The sequence below is a fragment of the Silurus aristotelis genome (assembly GCF_946808225.1).
Source record: "Silurus aristotelis genome assembly, chromosome: 25".
Taxonomy (NCBI): Eukaryota; Metazoa; Chordata; class Actinopteri; order Siluriformes; family Siluridae; genus Silurus; species Silurus aristotelis.
The window spans coordinates 2,327,268-2,348,758 of record NC_139598.1 but is presented as its reverse complement, the minus strand read 5'-3'; the positions used below and the strand labels follow the sequence as shown (position 1 = coordinate 2,348,758).

Sequence of the window (21,491 nt, the reverse complement as noted above, 5' to 3'; positions counted from 1 at the left end):
AGAGTGTGTCTGAGCCACGAACACTGTCAGGAAGACTGTTCCAAAGTTTATGAGATAAATGTGAGAATGTTCTACCACCTTTAGTGGACTTTGCTATTCTAGGAACTACTAGAAGTCCCGAGTTTTGAGATCTCAGGGAGCGTGACGGATTGTAACGTGTTAGAAGACTGGACTTACAGCATGTGTTAAAAGACTGGAATACAACTTATGCTGTGCCAATTTCCTGCACTTGTTTCAGTCTTAGATTTGTTTCTATGTATTGATGAGATGAAGCTTCCACCGATTCTGCATTATGTAAATTACATTACATTTTCCTTAAGTAATTAGATAGATAGATAGATAGATAGATAGATAGATAGATAGATAGATAGATAGATAGATAGATAGATAGATAGACCTGTATAACAAATGCATCAGACATGAAATAACTGGTCTTAAGAGATCATATTGGCTGAATAAATATAATTTGTATATATTTATATTTATAGATAGATAGATTACATATACATACATTTAAATATAAATAAACATGTATAACACACAAAGGTATATACAGTGTATATACATATGATAAAAAGTTATGTAAAAAATCTATATATATATACTGTAGAGTAGTATTGCATATAATGTTGTATGTAGTAGTATTATATAGTCCAGTGGTGGGTGGTCAGGGTCAGCAAAGCCTCTGCTGACCTAAACACTATCAGAAGCACTGACCTACATTTACAACCTTAATTCTATTATTTGTTCCAGTAAATTTAGCGTTTCGTTTCTCTCGGCCGCACTGCTTCCAGTACGTGTATGTTGAGGTTTGATTTTTTGTCCAATCAGATTTCAGCCTCTATGTGCTGCCATGTCAATCTAATCTGCTCAATGGTAAAGTGTAGTAAGAGTGTATATAGTATAGTAGTGTGGTATGTACAGTGCTTTATGTATTTTATAGAATAGTTAATCATTTACGGTGGTATATATGACCTGGTATGGTATAAGGTATTGAATGGGGTATTTAGTAGCGTTAACAATATAATGCATGTAGAATACATAATGTTATAAAGCAGCATTATACGGAGTGCTTCATGTAATATATAGAAGAATAGAATGCAGCATTGTATATCGTGTAAGTAAGATATACAGTATTTCAGTATTAAATGTGGGATGTAGTGTGTGGTACAGTCTAGAACAATATTGTATATATTGTAGTGAAGTATATTGTGTTAGAATGAGTGATTTTCTTTATCTGCATATCCATATATTGTCCCCTTATACTGTACTGTAAGACCGAGTTATTTTGTGTGTGTGTGTGTGTGTGTGTGTGTGTGTGTGTGTTGGTGAAAGCAGTGATCCTTAGTAATTGAAGACCAGGGCTGTCAGTGGTGACCTGCAGGAGGCCAGGGATGAAATGTATTCCATTTTCTTGGGTTGGTGTTGGGATTGACAGCCTGCTGAGGTCCAGCTCCGACAGGCAGCAACGAAAAGTCACCCTGTCGATCCAGACTGTGCTCCTGCACACATCAGCTTCTCTTACTTCTCTCGTTCTCGCACACACACACACACACACACACACACACACACACACACACACACACACACACACACACACACACACACACACACACACACCTGTGATACAACAACTCAAACCGGCTCTGCCCTCCACACCACCCTCTCACACAATCTCTCTACAGTATAACACCATCGATATTATCACACCATGATCTTCTCTTCACGCAGGTTTCACACACACACACACACACACACACACACACACACACACACACACACACACACACACACACACACATACACACAAACTCCCAGACGATTTAAGCCTCGTGTCCGTTATTTTGATTCGAATTCAGCTTCACGCTGTAGCCCTTTCTGGTCACTTTCCCAGCTAAGGACTCCCAGCTGGAGTGAAACAGTAACGAGGGATCAGGATGTTCGCAGCCTGAATGTATTTTAATATTCATTCTGCTCACTCTCAGGATTAATCCTCTCCCCCTCTTCCTTCTCTCTGTGTGTGTAAAAACATCCACACTCAGACCCATTACACGTCCTCCAGCAGCAGGACATCGACCAGAAGATTAATACGTACAAAGCTCTCACTTTCTGACCTTTGCGTCGTCCCTCTAATTTGTTCTGATTTGTCTGTAAAAACCTGATCCGGTCCTAGAAAAGCAGATTATGATGTATTAGGATCTTTTTTTTTTTTTTTTTTTTTGCCAATTGAACTAGTTTAATACCACATTTGCATTGGAAATGCAGTGCAGACAGACGAAACAGAACAAACATCAGAAACAAAGGGCAAAGCAATTGAGTGATTAAATTAGACCCTGGAGAATAAGACGCAGATAGACTCCTTTCATATGGACGACCCTGCATTTATTAACTAAAAGGGTGGATTGGTATTTTTTGATTCATTTGCCATCAGTGACCAGAGGCTAATCATATCCATTGAGGAAATGCATTTAAAACCACCGATAATTATCGAATAGCGCCTACATCATGAGCTGAGCAAAATGTAGAAATCTGCTAGATCTGGTTAAATAACGTCATTATTGTCACCACACACAATCGGGATGCTGTTTATGGATGGAGGGTATTGATAGTGATTGATAGTGTGATCTCAATGGTGTATTAGATTTGTACATACATGTATATTTTATATTGTGTAGCACATAATATATAATCTAGAATTATATACAGTAAAGCAGTGTGTAGTGTATAGTATATATAGTAGTATTGTATGTTCTATGTATTGTGTCATTTTTATTAATAAATGTAAATATGTAAGATATTTGCTGGAAAAATTAATTCAGCTAGAATTAGCTTGCTAGAATTGTTAACTCGTGACTAGAATAATCTTAGCTAGATTACTGTCTTATCTACAAATGATTAAATGTCTTGAAATGTCCAACTAAACATGCTAACTGGATTTGCTAGCTGGTTTATGCAATATAATAGCCTAGCATACTACCGGTGTACAAAATGGAACCCGCTGTGAGCTAGCAAATCTGGCTACTGTTGTACACAACATATAGTAGTTTGCCTGATGGCTGTGAGTTTGCTAGTGTGAACTTGACTCCCATTATACACCTTAGAATAGGTAAGCTAACAATTGCTAGCTTATTAACAAATGCATAAATGTCCTAGTTTTTGCTAGAATTAGCCAGTTTGCTGTTGAACTTGGCTAGCTTGCTTTTGCAATATAAGTTTCTGTTAAATCTTACGAAGAATCTGTGGCACTGTTTGTACATGACAATGTTAGTAAGAACTGTCAACAAACCTAAGGTTAATATTGCAGGTATATCTGAGGAGGTTTTATTTATTTGAAAAGTTGTGTGTGATTTGTATTCCAGGCGAATGACTTTAGGGCAGGTGAACAGTATTGCAAGACACTGTATATCATCTGGTATTATTTCTATTGGTCTGGTAGTGATAACGTTATCAAATATCTTTATGTAAAACTAACCAATAAAGTGTCATTGATGAGACTATAATGCAGAAATGTTGAATCTAGAAATTATTGTTCTGTGTTATGCATGAATGAGAAAAAAAGCGAACGCACCACTTTTGCAGTAATGACTTCAAACCTGTTATTGATCTCCAGGATCTTTTTGGCTTCACGAGTCTTCACGAGACTTTTGTTTCTGAGGGGCTCTCAGTATCAGAGAAACGAGAACGCAGAAGCAATAAAATGACGCCTGGCTCTCTGCGTATTTCTGAACCTAAGCAAATTACATTCTCACTGCAAATGAAGTCCCCGGAGCAAAAGCCGTCCAAGTTTTTGGGCGCTGGGGGAACGGTGTAGTCGGCACACCGTCAGCATTTAATCTCATTCCGGCTTGTGCCTACAGGCTACAGCTAGCTCCGTGTAGCACATTAAATATCCGTCATTCAGCCGAGCCATTAAAACACACTATTGTCAAACACACACACACACTGCGTGGTGTGAGATTTCGCCTGAGCTCAATTTAGAAAAAGGAGGAAGTACAAACGATGGTGCAGTTAGAGTTCCTCAGGGAGATGTTACGCAACACAGCAGGACTCCTGCTCCTTCTCTCGTTCTCAACATTATCAACGCAAGCTTTTCCTTCTCGAAATACAAAATACGGACAAAAGCATGGGGACACCTGATTTTTCCAGCCATATGTGGTACACTTTTAGCACAAACTTGGAGGCACACAATTGTACAGGATGTAGTTGTAGCATTAAACTTTCCCTTCACTTCAACTAGGAGACCCAAACCTTTTCCGAGCATGATGATGCGCCTTTGCACAAAGCCAGCTCCATGAAGATTTCATAGGTTGGAGTGGAAGATCTCCTGCTGTAGAGCTCCAAACCTACTAAACACCTTTGGGATAAATGTGAATGCTGACTGCACCAAACGCCTCCTCACCTCACCTACATGAGTATTTGACTTTACTAACACCCTTGTGGATACCAATTTTTGGGTCAGGTGTCCAAATACTTTTGTCCATATAATGTTGAACAGGAAGTGTATATACACACACAAACACACACACATACACACATACATATATACACACACACACACACACACACACACACACACACACACACACACACACACACACACACACACACACACACACACACACGGCATGTCCCCCGTCACTTTGTGTGGGTTATGATATATTGACTCAGTATGTGTTGAAGCAGAAACAGTCTCTATATATATATATATATATATATATATATATATATATATATATATATATATATATATATATATATATATATATATATACGTGTATATATAGAAATTTATAAAGAGAGAGAGATAGAGAGCGATAGAGAGAGATATGAGAAAGGTTGTGTCTCATGCCTGTGTTTCCTGCATGCCTTTACACCAAAGTGTGTTTCTTAAACCCTGTCAATCATCCAAAGCCTGTCTGAGCCTCTTTTCTCTTTTCCTCTGTTCACATCGAGCAGCCTGGAGGCGAAATCCAGAAATCCACCAATCACAGGTCAGCATGTGACAGCAAGCTCCTCCCCCTGAATGAGCACAGGGCCCGAGGAAAAGAATGCACACACGTGAACACACACACACACATATAATGCAATACACACACACATACAGAAATACACACATGGCTGCACATAAGGATGCACACACAAACCAATACCCACGTCTGAACAGAAAGATTTACAATACAATACAATAAAGTGCACAAATACACACACACACACACACACACACACACACACACACACACACACACACACACACACACACACACAAAAAGATGTCCAATACCTCCATGTGATGATCAAAGCCACCACGCTTGTCCACATGCACATACATGTGCATTAGGGATTCTGGAATTACAAAATTAAGGGGTTTAATTTCCCAGGTTCATATAAGATGCTACTTGTGTGTGTGAGTGTGTGAGTGTTTGACTAATATTCTAGTCATTCAGAGGTGAGAGGAGCAGAAAAAGGCACACACAGGATGATTCAGTCTTCAACCCTGCATCAGCTCCATCGCCTTCCTCTCGTCCACATCCTCGTTTCTCTCCACGCTCACGCCGTCATCACATGAACACCTGGGATCTTTCACACATTTGCACTTACTTGAACTCTGCCTCGACGCGTAGCGCACACGTTGATTCCTGGAAACCGCTTCGAATCTGTAAATTTACCCGAACGTGAAGGCGGGCGTGCGTGAAAAAAAATCCTATGAAATCATGCTCATTATAATAGTCCATATATCACCACGTAGCGCGCCAATTAGGAGCGCAGAATCAACATGCACGCAGCGTCTGCAGAGTAATTAAATTGAAATATTAATGGCGGTACGTCCTCGCAGGCTTTCGGCCCGTTATCAATCTGCGCTTAATGAGTCGTTCGGTTTGGCGCATGGAGCGGCGCGTCCTCACGAGGTGCACCAGCTACTGCTAGAGGTCAGCGATGAAGAGCGAGCAAAATCAGTGCCTGAACAAAGCCGTTTGATGGTTTCTGCAAATATTTTTAGGGAAAATCCTCCACTTTTGTCCTCAGAATCCTCATGTCCTCATTACCACGAATTTATTCATCTGAAGAATATTAAGAGGGATGTTATTACACTATACAGACAAAAGCTTGACCATAAGACTGGTATGTGCACTGTTTTTTTTAACACCCCATTCCCACATTTAGTCTCTTATAAAAAGCTCCACTCTTCTGGGAGGCTGTTCAACTAGATTTTGTGGAGATTGGTGTAAGATTCATTAAGCCATAAGAGTGTTAGTAAGATCAGGTACTGATGAAGGTGAGGTGAGGAGGCCTGGGGTGCAGTCAGCATGAAAAAATCATCTCAAAGGTGTTCAATAGGGTTTGAAGATCTATAGCAGTCTACCTATGTAAAGCAGATCTTCATGGATCCTCATGGCTTTGTGCACGGGGTATCATCAGCTTTGGGTCTCCTATCTTGCGAAGGCAAAATTTTATGCTACCAACTGCATAAAAAGATTCATATACAAGGTGGCGCAAGGAAACGGGACGTTTTAGCCGAGGAGTTTTTGACCCCGAGGTGTCGGAGATTGTTTGGAACCAGTGAAATACTTGCCATTAGTTATAACGGAGCAGTGGAGTTCGCTGTAAAAGCCTTTTATAAGAATGGTGATGTGCAAATGCTGCGCAAAGGGAATTTCCACGTCATTAGGATGTCATGATCATGTCCTGTCTGCCCATTTCATTACAACATGGACGCTTCATTTGAACAGCTTGGAGTTAATGTTTTTTAGTATTCCCATTTTCTCTCATATGATGTTTCTCAGTCTTGATCTAAAAATGTTTCTGAACCTCACACCTCACAGGATTCGATCGAATTTTTCACATTAAATCCTTCTACTTGCAATCATCCAGAGAACAAGCCCCAATGTCCGGATTTTATTGCACCATTTTCAGGGCGTGTCTCTGCACAGCTGTTCTCATGCACAGAAGCTCAGGGTCGATGAGTTCGACTAATCGTTACACTTTTCACAATTCACTTATGGATCCGCCTGATCATTTTCAGACTTAGTAGCCCTGACTCTTAGCCTACACCTCTACCAGAGGTCATTCATGGAAACTGGTACAAATCAGCACCTAATCAAGACCATTTGATCCGTACCAGCGTTTCCTACAGCATGAGGGAGCATGAGGCAGGGAGTGGAAATACCCGATATGGCAGCATGCTGATCTCCTGGTGTTCGGTTTTCTCCTTTTTTTTATTGACATTGGAGTCCAGATTTGAACCATTTATAAAACTCATGCCTTGTGGAGATTTCCTTCAGAATTAGGGGAAGTGGTGTTGAGCGATATTCCCGATGGAGATGTTTGTCAGCCAAATTAGATGGATTGTTACACCATTCTTTGAGAAACAAACCAAAAAAATGCTTAATCTTGTCCTTTTTGAGTCGCCATTTGGCAGTTATCACCTCCACTCTTCTGGGAAGATGTTCCACTAGATTTTGGAGTGTGCTTGTGGAGATTCATTCAGCCACAAGGGTGTTAGTAAAGTCAGGTACCAATGTAGGTGAGGTGAGAAGGACTTAAGTTCAGACAGCATGAAAAATCCATGCCAAAGATGTTCGATCTATAGCAGGAGATCTTCCACTCCAACCCATGGAAAGCAGATCTTCATAGAGCTGGCTTTGTGCACAGGGAAATTGTCATGCTGGAACAGGACTCATATACAGTTGTGTGCCTGAAAGTTTGAGGAAGAACCTCAGTTTTGTGATCCCAGAAGGTGGAACTGTAGCCTGTGTGCTTAATAAAACAAATGAAGAATTTAAGAATTCATTTCTGCAGATCAACCACTACATATTTTATCATTTGCTCTGCTGGAAGAGCGTTCTCTCATCCATGAACGATACTCTAGGCGTCCTCTCTGCTTGCTAGGATTTTCTTGTTAGCAATGTGAACGCCTCTGCACTCTTATAGATTAAACCATAAAAAAAAAATGCTTTAACCCTGTTATTTAGGAGCTTATTTTTGTTGGGGTTTTTTCCGCACACAGACACACACTTAGGCAGTGTTCACTGACTCATTCTCTGGACGCAGTTCACTGATTTGGAGCTGTGCGACTATTTTGAGACTTATTAGTCCTGATCCTTGCAGCCCAAGGCCTGCTTCGTCCTGTCAGGCCAATAATAGGATTTCCACCTATTAGACGCGCGAGGTGGGGTCACATCTGTGAAGCGGGTAAGCCGAGTTTAAAACGTTTACACCCTGGCGGAGTTAGCACCAAGCTCGCCGAAATTCAACAAGCTTAGACAAGACAAGGAGCATGGACGGGCGCCATTACTTAAGCCGTACAGAAAGCTTGGGGTATTTATTAATTTGTGGCGCGAGCCGGCCAACTCGGCAAACAGCGATCCAAACACGCCGCTGTTTGAATATGCATTACATCCCAAAAGGCAAACAAATTAATGAATATTCACACTCAATCTATAGCCCGGGGCTGCGCATACATTATTTATATATTTGCTGTCCTGCTCTAGGATGAGAAGATCAACACACTTTTTTTCCGCGAGTCTCTGTGAACCCTCGTTTGGGAAAACTTTTTCGGAAATCTACTTTATTACAGTATTTAGTTCCAAACCTTGAAAAAAAAAAAAAAAGTCACGTGATATACACGACTGAGCAAAGTATACACTAAGCGATTGAAAAGTGTTTGGGAAAAAAACTCCCCCAAAAAAACAGCATTCGATCGCGGTTGTTATTTCCTTCATTTCCGTCTCAGTCGTATCTGTTAAGTGATTTGATGCTTTATTAAAGATTGGAGATAATAAGCTGTCACACACTCGCAGCGTTTTTTGCAGAAGGCCACAGACGAGGCGTCTGTTAAAAGGTTTCTCCGCGGGATAAGAAACAGTGCCGGTGACAGTTTAAAAGCTTTACCCTTCCTAGAAGTGTAGCTGCGCCTTCGTCTTCCACACAATTGCGCTAGCCGCTCAAATTGCGTTAGTAATGCGCGGGGGCTCTGCGGCGCAACAACAATGGGGCTTTAAATACGCTTTGCGCTGCGTCGAGGTGTTTTGAAAGCACTCTTTGTCACGCTGCTGTGACACGTTCCTCACCCAAAACAATCACCAGCGTGGACATCAGCGAATCAATACCCAGCTATCATCTGCTATCATTTCACAGAGCTGGAATTTGCCGCTAATGACTTTGACGCTTTTGTCCTGGTGGAGAGTCCCGAGTCGGATTAAATGCAGTAGGTATTCTGTTTGTTTTTTGTAGGTGCAGAGATCAGACGCTTACGTGCGATCTCAGACCTTCAACGCACTCATCGTTGGAGGTCAGGGTGGGTCCGCTGGGTACCGATCCCCTCACCGGAGACCTCATAATACCGGGGTGCAGATATTCAAAGAAACCTTTGGAAAGTGCTTCATCTTTAAAAGAGGGAAATTTAACGATTTCCATCCCTGTAGCAACTGTAATAACACACACACACACACACACACACACACACACACACACACACACACACACACACACACACACACACACACACAGACACACAAAATAAATAAATATAATAAAATAAAATAAAATACAAATAAATGTTGATATGAAATAAAAAAATACATACAATTAAATATGAATAGAAATTCTCTAGAAGTTCTAAAACATATTTAATATATTTTATTAAACTCCATATTATATTTTAAATAATATTTTTTTTAATGTAAAGTATTTAAAAGTGATTAGAATACGTTAAACAATTATTTGCAAACCAAACAAATTACTAAATAAATTTAGCAGCTCGCAATCGCAACACACTGAACACTTATCTGTCATTTATGGAAGGAGTCTCCAGTGTCAGCGCTGTGAAACAGTCGGAGAAAAGAGCCGTAACAACCTGCAAACCTCAAGACAGAGCGGAAACAGAGCACTGCTGAGGGTACGAGCGTTATCAGTGTAAGTGCAAACAGGAACGACATACAGTAAGCGAATAATTAGGAGAAAAGAAAATGACTAGTTTCAAAATGAATTAATTATTGGGTTAATTCCTGTACAAGGAAATAAATACAAAACTGATAATCGAGTGTCTGCTTTGTCACACCAGCCTGTGGTTGATAACCTTTTTGATGGATTCGGGGGAAAAATGAGCTTCATCAGCGAAATGTGAATTTAGTCATAAATAAAATCAACCACAAGACAAGATTTAGTATTTGACTCAAGAACAAACACACACTAAATGTACAAAAGTTTGTGGACACCTGACTATAAGATGGGTATGTGCTTTTTGAACATCCCATACCACATTTGTGGTATTATAACCTCCACTCCTCTGGGAAAATGTTCCACTAGATTTTGTGGAGAATTCTCTGAGCCTCACTCAACCATGAGGGTGTTAGTAAAGTCAGGTTGGTGAGGTGAGGAGGCCTGAGGTGCAGTCACAGTTCACATTTATTCCACATATTCATGCTTCTGCATCCAAAGACAACGTATACAATTGTGCTTAGGAATTTGTGGTAACAGTTTGGGGACGAACCACGTGGATGGAGATCTCAGGTGCCCCAATACTTTTGCTCATATACACAGTACAAGCCTTTTTTTCTTTTTATTACAAAAATCTAAAAAAAAAAGCATCAGGACAGGTTTTAAATACTGTCTGATGAAATTTTACTTACTAGGGGATATAAAAGCACTTCCTCGTTCCTGACGCTACGTCATGCCGCAGAACTGGGATGGATTTTAGCTTGAACAGCAGGGATATGAAGCAGAGACGCTAGTGTACTCCCACACAAATAACACACACACACACGCACACACACACACACACACACACACACACACACACACTGCTCGTAAATGCCAGTGAAAAAAAAAGAAGAAGAATCGCACATTTAATGCACACACTCGCACATAAGCTGCGAGTGTTAAACGCAATTCAGCACACATGCATGTTCTAATATTAACGTCGTTTCAGTGACGGATGTGAGACGCCTCGATAAAACGATGAAGCGCAATCATTTTCCTCACACCGAGCCTGCCTTGTGAGATCATTACCGCTCCGTGAGACAAAAGATCATATTTTTCGTTCACGGTAAAACAGCACAGGACGCAGGATCGTTTCCTGAGCGCATTCCTGAACAAAAAAGGCGTCAAATCAAATGGACTCTACGCTCTTTACCGGCGCCTCGGATCGCTCAGGCCTGAGACGGAAGCCATTTTGTTTTATTGTCACAAGGAGAGGTGGAGAGGTTGCTAGTTGTGAGGGAGAAGTCGCATAGCTGGTAGCGGCATATTGTCTCATTTCCATACAGGAGGTACAGGCGTGTGCGTGCGTGTGTGTGTGTGTGTGTGTGTGTGTGTGTGTGTGTAGCGGGGAGGTGCAGGGGGTTTGCGACGAGTGGGGAATCGCTCCATTTGGCCCATAAATCATTCATGCTTTTCCCTCCATGTCCACACAAAGAAGCTCTGCTGAACACACGGAGACAAAATCAACCCCCAAATCCAATGTCACATCATCTGCCCATTTTAATATTTACTCAATATATACTGAATAAATATGAAATTGTTAGAATGAAATAATATATTCTTCATTATTTTATAATACGACAATACATAATACAATATTTTATCATAAAACAAAATCGAAAGAAAAAATGATATTAAAATGTAATTATATAAATTAGCATAAATATTATTTCAATTCATTTTTATATACCTGCAATATATTTATCAGTTAATACACAGACACTGAATATACAAATGAATGAAAGCAGATTTATAATCATATCCTAATGATTTATTATCATAATCACGTATTAATAATTCATTATTATTCAATTAGGCAATCGAAACAATTTAGAAAAACCATGAATGTCATTTATTATTGCAATAATAACATGTATAATCATAAGAAGAATAAGAATAAGAATAGTCTGTTATTTTATATATAGAGGTTACATATTTATTGATATTTTACACTGTATGATTCTGAAGATTCTGTAATGTAGGAGTTTATGAATATAATAATATTGTAATAATAGTATTATTAATGCATTAGATATAATATCTGTAGAACTCCTACGTAGGAAATAATGACTAATTATGATAAGTGTAAATTATTAAATGCAATATCGTTTTATAATATCATTCGATTTGTTGTTGCTAATTTAATTAAGATTTTCTTTTGTTTTATTCTTGGTTGAAAAAAAAAAAAAAAACAAGTAAAAAAAAAACAAAAAACAGACCCTTTTAAACTGCAATATTAGATTTTTTTTATTAATTTTATTTATTTAAATGTATTTTTTCTTGACTATATATATATATATATATATATATATATATATAGTATATAGTATATATATATATATATATATATATATATATATATATTTCACACCACATAACAATGTATATGTATGGTGTGTATATACAGTATATGGGTTTTTCCTTCTTTTTTTTACAGAAATGGTTGATGTTTGGAGGTCGCTATCGTTGCACTCGCAGGTCTGAGCGCCGCTTAGCGCTGTCGCTGCAGTAATAAATAGGTCAGAGCTTTTTTTTTTTTACTCCCTGAATGTTTTCAGGCTTGGCTCGGCAAATTGAACATAATTAAAGCCCAAGGCAGAGGTTTGGACTTAAAACAGTATGGAGTGTAGCTGCTGGAAGACTCTGAGGAAGAGGAAAAGGAAGATTTTATTCGGCAGGATGGCGGCCATTACACGGCTCTTCCTCCTCCACGTCTTCTACTGCGGATAATTACACCTCACACATATACGCCACACACTGCTCCTTCTGGATTACATTTCCGTGCACTTGTTTGTGTGTGTGTGTGTGTGTGTGTGTGTGTGTGTGTGTGTGTAGGGGGTTGGGGAATGTTTCACACCCTTGTCTAAGGGCAGCACCTTGCCTTGTCTGGCTCTTCTTCTGCTTAAGCTGGTAAAGATGCAATCAGATTAGACTTTGCACCAGTAAGGCAGCTGGAGGATCTTCTCCTCATCTTGTCATCCACACGCCTCTGTGGTGTCTGCAGCGAGAGTGTACGTGGATGCAGAGTCTGAAAGATAACGCTTTCAATCTTCAATTGATGTAAAAGTAGTGGGATGTGTATGTATTAGGGGTGTAACGGTGCACGTTTTCATACTGAGATTTTTCAGTACAGGGCTTTCAGAATGCAACCTTTTTTTTTTACGTGCGCAACATAGTTATAATAATTCCCTCAGGAACCTATTAGGTGGCAGACTGCAAGTTTGTTTAGTCTCCACCTTTCATTTTGAGTGCATTTATGAATTATTATTATTATTAAACTTGAAAACATACACAACAATGGTAGGAGTATAAAAAAGAAACTAGAGTTAGCGCAGTGTCACTGTGGCTCCTCTCTCCTTTTTTCGCATTCATGAAAACGTACAGAACTGTGACTTAAAAACCGAGGAACGTACCAAACTTCGAAAAAAGAAAAGGACTAATAACGTGTACCATTTATTGACTCTCTCCTGGCCCACATTTCCTGGACCTTAAACATTTCGATTCCACCAACAAATGTTGATTTATTTGCTTTAAAGGATTTGCAGTACATTTAACTGGACCATTATTATCTTCAAACTTGCTGATGCTGCATTTGCTCGTGCCTTCTAAGCGCTACGTTCAACAATCGACACGTTTCCATTAGTGTGTACTTTGTTCCTTCTGTCAGAGCAGCTGAATCTACATTAACGGCACTTTTGCGCTCACGCATCTGTGTGGTTATTGTTTTCTGTTCCGCTTTAGTGACCTTTAAACATTCATGCAATGCTGATGCTGATACACTGATACTGCAGCTACGAGCGAGTGCTTGCTAGTGGCGGACACTTGCAATTCATGTTAGCATCAAGCTAGCTGGCTGATAGTAGTGATTACGTGACTGTACATGTAAATGAGTCGATGGAAAGTCAGAACTGAGTGTATTGCGGGCGGCATCACTTCATAAAAATGGGAAGAGGATCGGTTTTAAGAGCTTTTACAGGTTGTATTTGGGGAATTACAAGTTGTACGCAGTACTGAGGTACAAAAAGTGTAAGTATATGCCTAAGAGAACCACTGCAGCAACAAGACAATATCGATTTCACAGAGAATTGAGGACTTTCGGTTTGTTGCAGCTGTTGCAGTTTATTGATAATCAAGTACACAGAGTATAATCTCAGAGCCCTGGGTTTGCAGTACTTCCAAAGTTCTTGTGCTTCTGTTCTGAAGTGTTATACACTATATGGACAAACGTGTTCTGACACCTGACTTTTCCAGGCATATGTGGTTCTTTGCTAAACAGTTACCACAAACTAGGAGACGGACAATTATATCAGACGCCTTTTATATGTTGTAGCATTCAATTTTCCGTTTGCTTGAACTAGGAGACCCAAACCTGCTCCATTAAGATCTGCTTTCCATGGGTCTGAATGAAAGATCCCCTGCTATAGAGCTTCAACCCTATTGAACACTTTTGGGATTATTCAGCCATACATCTCCACAAATCTCCACAAAATCTAGTGGAACATCTTCCCAGAAGGGTGGAGGTTGTTATAACAGCACATGGGGACTAAATATGTGATGGGATACTCATACATATTATTCTTATTCTCAGGTAATCACATTATCTGATTTTCTAATGTTCTACTCACTCTTAGATAAAGTGTTTTTTTTTGGTATGTTGAATGGTTTACTGTTTATTGTAGTTTTCCAAAACTGATTCTACTCGAAAGATTCTAATTGGAAATCATTAAAAAAATAATAATATTACTTTTTTTTTTTCTTCTGAAATGCTATGTTATAGGAAAACATTCTGCTGTCTGGTTTTATACAATATTTCAGGGTTTTCTCGAAAAGTTGTATCTGCAAAATGAAATACCGCAGATCACAAACACAGCAACGGTTCACTAGTAGAATTCATCATGCTGTCCGGAGATCCAACGATCGGTAGAAGGGAAAAAGCCGCAATGTTCGATTCAACTGCGGGAAAATTTCATGCAGTACAAAGACAAATAAATGAATAAACAAACAAACAAACAAATGATATAAAAACCCAAGGTTGCCATGTGTGCCATATTCCCACCCTAATGATACAGAAAGAAAGTGAATCTCCTTTGGAATATTTGTGTGTTACACAAGACATTCACAAAGCCCTAGTCATTTATTTTATATAAAATAAATAGTACAATGTATTTATACCTTTATTGAATAAATTAAGAAATATTACATTAAATAAAAAAAATACATAGAAGAAAATTATAAGTTGTGTGATAATTTATTATTATACTTCAAATAATATGATACTAAATATGACACAGTACTTAATCATGTTTTATTTTTTATTTCGGCCTGAATTTTTTTTTTCATCATGATTTTTAAAAACAATTTCAGGAAAAGCTCGTTGTGTCTGATTAGAGAAGGTGATCAGACTTTGTGTGAATGCTGAATATATTCATTTCCTGTAATTTACTCAAATTATGTTGCACTATTATTTTTAATCAGAGTGGCCACACGTGCACACACACACACACACACACACACACACACACACACACACACACACACACACACACACACACAACAGTACTGCTGATTTCTATTAAGCACTGAAACGATCGTAATGAAATTACAGTTGAGTGCAAAAGTTTGCACACCCTCAGGACACTAATCACACTAAGCTCAGGACACTTTGAAGCGTAGAGAAAAAAGCACAAATGAAGGATGTTTCTGAAGGATGTTTAACGTTTTTCCTGTCGTCCTCTTTTCCTCTTTGCCCTTGTGCAGGATGTCAGGTATGGTTAATTTTTTTTTGTTTGAGGGGGGTGTGAACCCCAGCAGTCGGACAGACGGTCCCAGCTGGGCTTAAACTCCTTTTCTTTTTTTGCTCAGCCTAAGAAAACTAATGGCAGAAAAAATCACAACCTGGAGGCTTTGATCACATGTGTGTGTGTGTGTGTGTGTGTGTGTGTGTGTGTGTGTGTGTGTGTGTGTGTGTGTGTGTGTGTGTGTGGCGTTGTAGAGATGTGGGGGGTGAGCACTGATTAATATGCAACATTATCAGCCAAGTCTGTCAGACTGCAAGCACACACACACACACACACACGGACACACACACACACACACACACACACACACACACACACACACACACACACACACACACACACACACACACACATTTTATATATATATATATGTGTGTGTGTGTGTGTGTGTGTGTGTGTGCTTGCACATTCATAATTCTAACCGTTTTCCTCATCTGTATGCTTTTTAATGATGGGGTCCAGGTTTCACTCCATCATCCCTTATCCTTTCCGTAACCATGTAAAAGTGAGGCAGTAATGAATGGAAGCGATTGAGTCGAAGCAGGTAAACTCCACTCCACTCCACTCCACTCCACTCACTTATTAACCCGAGTCTCCTCCATGGCCTGCTTTCTGCTCCTCCTGATTCCTTCTCTTCATTCTGTGACGGTTGCATGTGAGTGTGTGCGAGTGTGAGTGCAAGAGCAAAAGATGGAAAGTGAAGGAAAAAAAAGGGGGAAAACCGAATTCAAAAAGAAAGAGAGAAGCAAGGAAATGGGTTGGAAGAGGAAAAGTGACGAGGGACTGAGAGAAAGAGGAGAGGAGAGGAGAATGAGAGAGAGAGAGAGAGAGAGAGAGAGAGAGAGAGAGAGAGAGAGAGAGAGAGAGAGAGAGAGACAGATGCCATCCGTCACATCCCTTCCCCCTCTCCTCCTCGTTTCTCCTCGTCTCCTGTTCGCATACGCCGTGTGTGTAGAGACCAGGATTGGACCATGAAATAAGGTCTGTGTGTGTGTGTGTGTGTGTGTGTGTGTGTGTGTGTGTGTGCGTGTGTGCGTGTGTGCGCGCACACTGAAGGCATCTTCATGAGGACATATTTGTCAGCTGCACACACAAATAAAAACAGATAATCAGCGTCTGGTGAGGAAAAGCAGGATCATTACCCCTCGCCGAACGCATCGCCTCGTCTTACACGTTTAATCGAATCCACAGACGCACTGATTCACCAGTCAAAAAACAGGTTGCACATGCGAGAGCCCTGATGCAAACAATGCAGTACAAACCAATGCATCAACTACAGTGGGGTGAAAAAATTACAGGATAAAAAAACTGACAAAACAAAATTGTATTTGTGGAATTTATTGAGGCAATATGTTTCTGGTTTCATGAGTTATTGCATATTATTAAATTATAAAATAGGTAAATAATTAGGGTGAAATAAACAACTAAACAAAAGATTAATATAATATTAATAATAGTAATCCTTAATTTTATTATTATTATTAAATGTATGGCAAAAATATATGATACGGCTGTCAATCAATTGACATTTAATCTCAAATAAAACTTGAAAAGTATTCAAACTTAATATTTGAATACAAATATTTATGCTTTATGCAAATGTATGTTTATTATTAGTGAAATCAAACTCAACATAGAGCATAAAAACTAAATATTCTTCTAAATGTTTGAATGTAATTATGGTGTTTTAAATTACGTAAATCATCAGGATACCAAACAGAAATTTTGCTATGTTTCCACAGGGACAGTTTTAATTGCCGGATGTGTGCATCATGGTGGATTTCGTTGCTTGATCAGTGCCGCATCAGTAAAACGGTTATTTATTTTTTTTTATGTTTTTTTTTTTTATCTGAATAAAGAAATTACATCGTGAAAAAATGTGTGTTGCAATGAAGGTTTTAATTTTTTTTATTTATTATTACATTTTTTTTTTTTTTTATAAAAATACACAAACAGAAATGCATGCTGCATTAATCAAGCGTGAATACAATTTGTGACATTTGTGAGAGAGAGAAAGAGAAAAAGAGAAAGACACAAATAAAAGTAAAAATGTGCAAAGTAATTAATTTTTTTTCATTTTATACTATTCTTTATTATTTAGGTAAAGGTCAATTTGTGAACCGAAAATGTGAACCTGATTTTTTTCTGAATGTGATGTAAATGTTCTGTTATAATTTGTATTAATATCCTGTTCAGAGATCCAGGATAAAATCCTGCTGTTTTCATTGTGTTTTTAATTTAATTCAAAATTTAAGGAATCAGTTTTTCATTTTTTCATTCAACTATACTGGGTGGGGTTGGGAGGGGGAGTTGGGGGAGGGGGGGGGGTGCGGTGGGCTATGGGTTGGGGTTCAGGGCTGGAAGCTGCAAACATTTGTTCTTTGTGAACCGAGTGTTTTGTAAGAGTGATGTTTCAGCGTGTGATATCGGATGCTAAACCCTAAAATCAGCCATGTGAAGCGAGTTCTACACTTCTGCACGTGATAAAAGTTTTCATTCAAGGACTGGAAAATGCAGTGCATCCTGGGATGTTTCGTTGTAGGCGCGTCATCAAGCCCAGGCAGAAGTCTTCTCAGAATCGGCTCTCGTTTTTAAGTTGAAACTAATTAGTTTTTCAACTTAATATGATTAGCTTTCACTTTATTGTGCTGCCTATTTCAGACGCTCAGCCATTTAGCAAAATTGCAATGCAACTTTTAAAAAGCAGCAGAATTTCAACAAGATGCTAGCCAGTCAACCAGCAGAACGTAGGACTAATTTAGCTAGGATACTAGCTGGCAAAAATGTAGGTTGCAGCATGAATTTAGCTAAGATATAAGCTAGCAAAAAATGTAGGTAGCAGCGTGAAATTAAGTAAGATACTGGTCAGTAAATGTCTAGTATTTAGCATAAATTTAATTATGACACTAGACATGAATTGATATCAGCCAGATCCTGCTAAAACCACCGACATGCTAACAGAGATTTGAAGACGACGCAGTATTGACTAAATGACTGTAATTGTATCAAATGAGCAATAAACTGTCAATATTTCTCTGTACTGATCACAGACTTGATATTAGCGCTCGGTTTCCTGCGTGTTTTGTTTGACCTCTGCAATGTCATCCATCGTTTGCCTTTAGCTGCTCACACTGTTTTCTTTTCATCTTCTCCCTCTCTCTGCTTCTTCCCCTTCTTTTTTCTCTCTTCCCTGGCAGTGGCAGTGGCTGCATGAATGCCAGGACCAGGGGGCGTCCACGGGGACGGACAGATGGAGAGGTCGCGCTCAACAAGTGCGAAATGTAGAAGAGCTGAAGAAGAGGAGAAAGACAGACAGAATGAGACGGACAGAACGAGACAGATGAGGATGGAGAGGAAAAAATAGAGAAGTGAGGTCTGTACCTGCACAGATGGCAGACTGGTCTATGGGGGCTCGCTGTCACTGCATCTACAGACTGCAGGAGAAGAAAAACGACTCGGCTCGTCTCATCTCAGCTCGTCTCGGCTTGTTTTGTTTCACATCATCCTGTTTTGGCTTGTCTCATCACATCTTAGATCAGCTTGACATCCGTTTCTTTTAATTATATCTTACATTTTACTTCATTACGGTACATTTCATTTCGGCTTGTTTTATTTTGTCTCGTCTCCTTTTGTTTTAGTTCGTTTCGTCTCAACTTGTCTTGTTCTGGCTTGACTTGTTTTGTCTTGTCTCGTCTTGCTTTGTTTATTTTTGCATCATGTAGTATATTTTTGTTACTTTAATTTTATTACATTCCGTTTAGTTTTGTCTCAGCTTAATTTGTTTCGTCTCGTCTGGGCTTGACTTATTTCTTTCCAATTTGTTTTGCCTCAGCTTGTCTCGTTCCATCTCCGCTTATTTGCCTTGTCTCCTCTTGGCTTGGCTTCACTTGTTTTGTTTCTTTTTATTTTATATGGAATCTTTTCGTTTCGTTTTATTTCATTTATTTTTATTTCATTTTGTTTTGTCTTGTCTTAGCTCAGCTTGATTTATTCTGTTTTAGCTGGACTAAACTCAGCTTGTCTTGTTCTATCTCGACTTGCTTTGTCTTGTCTCGTCTTGGCTTGACTCATTTTGTTTTGTCTTATCTTGTTTTGTTCTGTCTCGGCTTGTCTTATCCTGTCTCGTTTGGATCCTTTTCATTTTCATATCTTTTTGTTCTGTTTAATTTCAGCTCATTTTGTTCTTATCGTGGTGTTAGCTTGTGGCCTCAGGTTGTGGTGTTGCGGATTGTGGTGTCAGATCGATGACTTTTTCCTCCTGCAGGACACACCACACTTTCTGATTTGACAGCATCTCTCTGAGGTCATCTCTCGCTCTCATCAATCTGTGCACTGTATGTACCTGTCAATAAACTGTGATTTATTAAGAGCAGTTGTTCTGACAAATAGCCGTGTGTTAATTCCTCCAGCTCACCTCCACGCCTCGATCCTGCCCCTGGGAATGACGTCAATCATATACACCACCAATCAATCAATGCAGTAAAGCTGCACATTACCTTTTTTGAGGCAGTTAAAGGAATCGTTTGAATTTATGCGCAAAAGATCTACGTACATCTGGTTCTGTAAAATCAAGAAGGGGACAGTTACTCCACTTACACTAACATTTTGCCAAACAATAACAAATTTATAGTTATATTCAATGAGTTCTTGGTAAAATATAAGGTACAAAAATAAAATAAAATTCTATTGAATATTGAGGTTTTTTTTTTTTTTTTGAGTCACAGGTCATAGCAAAGTGATGTCTGAGGAAACTCTGAAGGGTTCCAGTGTGAACCCAACAACATAGTGTTTACACATCACAGTGCATTTCAAAGTTTCTTTTGGAAGCTAAGAACCAATTAAGAGATACTTAAAGCATTGTTCTTTCTTTCTTTTTTTTTTATTTCAATGAAATAATCAGCAAATCATTGAATTAAAATCTTCCAAAGCCTCTCATTATTGGTTCATTGGCTCGTAGCTTCTGAAAGAAACCTTCGAACCTATTGTGATAGCTAAGCACCATGTTAGTGGGTTCACACCAGAACCCCTTTAATGTTTCCTCAGAGATCACTTTGTTATGATCTGAGACTTGTGTTTAAAGTAAAAGGTTAAAGTTTCATTTAAGGTTCTGGATAATCCATTTCTGTTTTTGACAATTAAAAAATCTTGATTTGTACCATCGCTCTGATCCTGAATCTGAGTCTGATTTTCTCTTTCTGATGCTGCCTCTGTTTGTGACTCTGATCAAACTCACATCTGAGTGACTCTGATTCTTACAATGATAACCATTCTCATGTTATCCTTATACCAAGCTGACTCTAATTCTGTTTGACTCCGATTTGCATTCATTTGTCACATTCAATCTGACTCTGAGTCTGAATCTCATTCAGACTCTAATATTAATAATCATTATGATTCTGCCTCAGATTTGAACTCAGAGTTAAACTCTGACTCTGAATCTAAATTTTTTCAATCATCTACGAGGATCGTGACCCCATGACCTCACCGGATGTTCCCCGAAAGTAATAAAAATTTCAGTAAAATCAATAACTTACTAAAACTTACTGGTATTCATGGATATATTATATTCATATTATATATTCTCCTAAACGTACTTCTCCTAAAACATTTCTCAAATGTCACATGTCTAATGTGGTACCGTATTGTATCGAATATAAGATGATATTTATTGTTCTCTATAAATGATGCTGTCTTATATACAAGCTCTATTACATC

The 21,491-nt window shown here is 38.9% G+C and overlaps 1 long non-coding RNA gene across 1 annotated transcript in view; it reads left to right on the top strand.

The window, feature by feature from the left end:
* The window catches only part of LOC310719578, a 28,492-nt gene extending 25,910 nt beyond the window's left edge, over positions 1–2,582 (top strand). The window contains exon 3 of the long non-coding RNA XR_014531515.1: positions 1,339–2,582. This is a non-coding gene — a long non-coding RNA (uncharacterized lncRNA). The remainder of the gene's footprint in view (positions 1–1,338) is intronic.
* Positions 2,583–21,491: the final 18,909 nt, after the last annotated feature.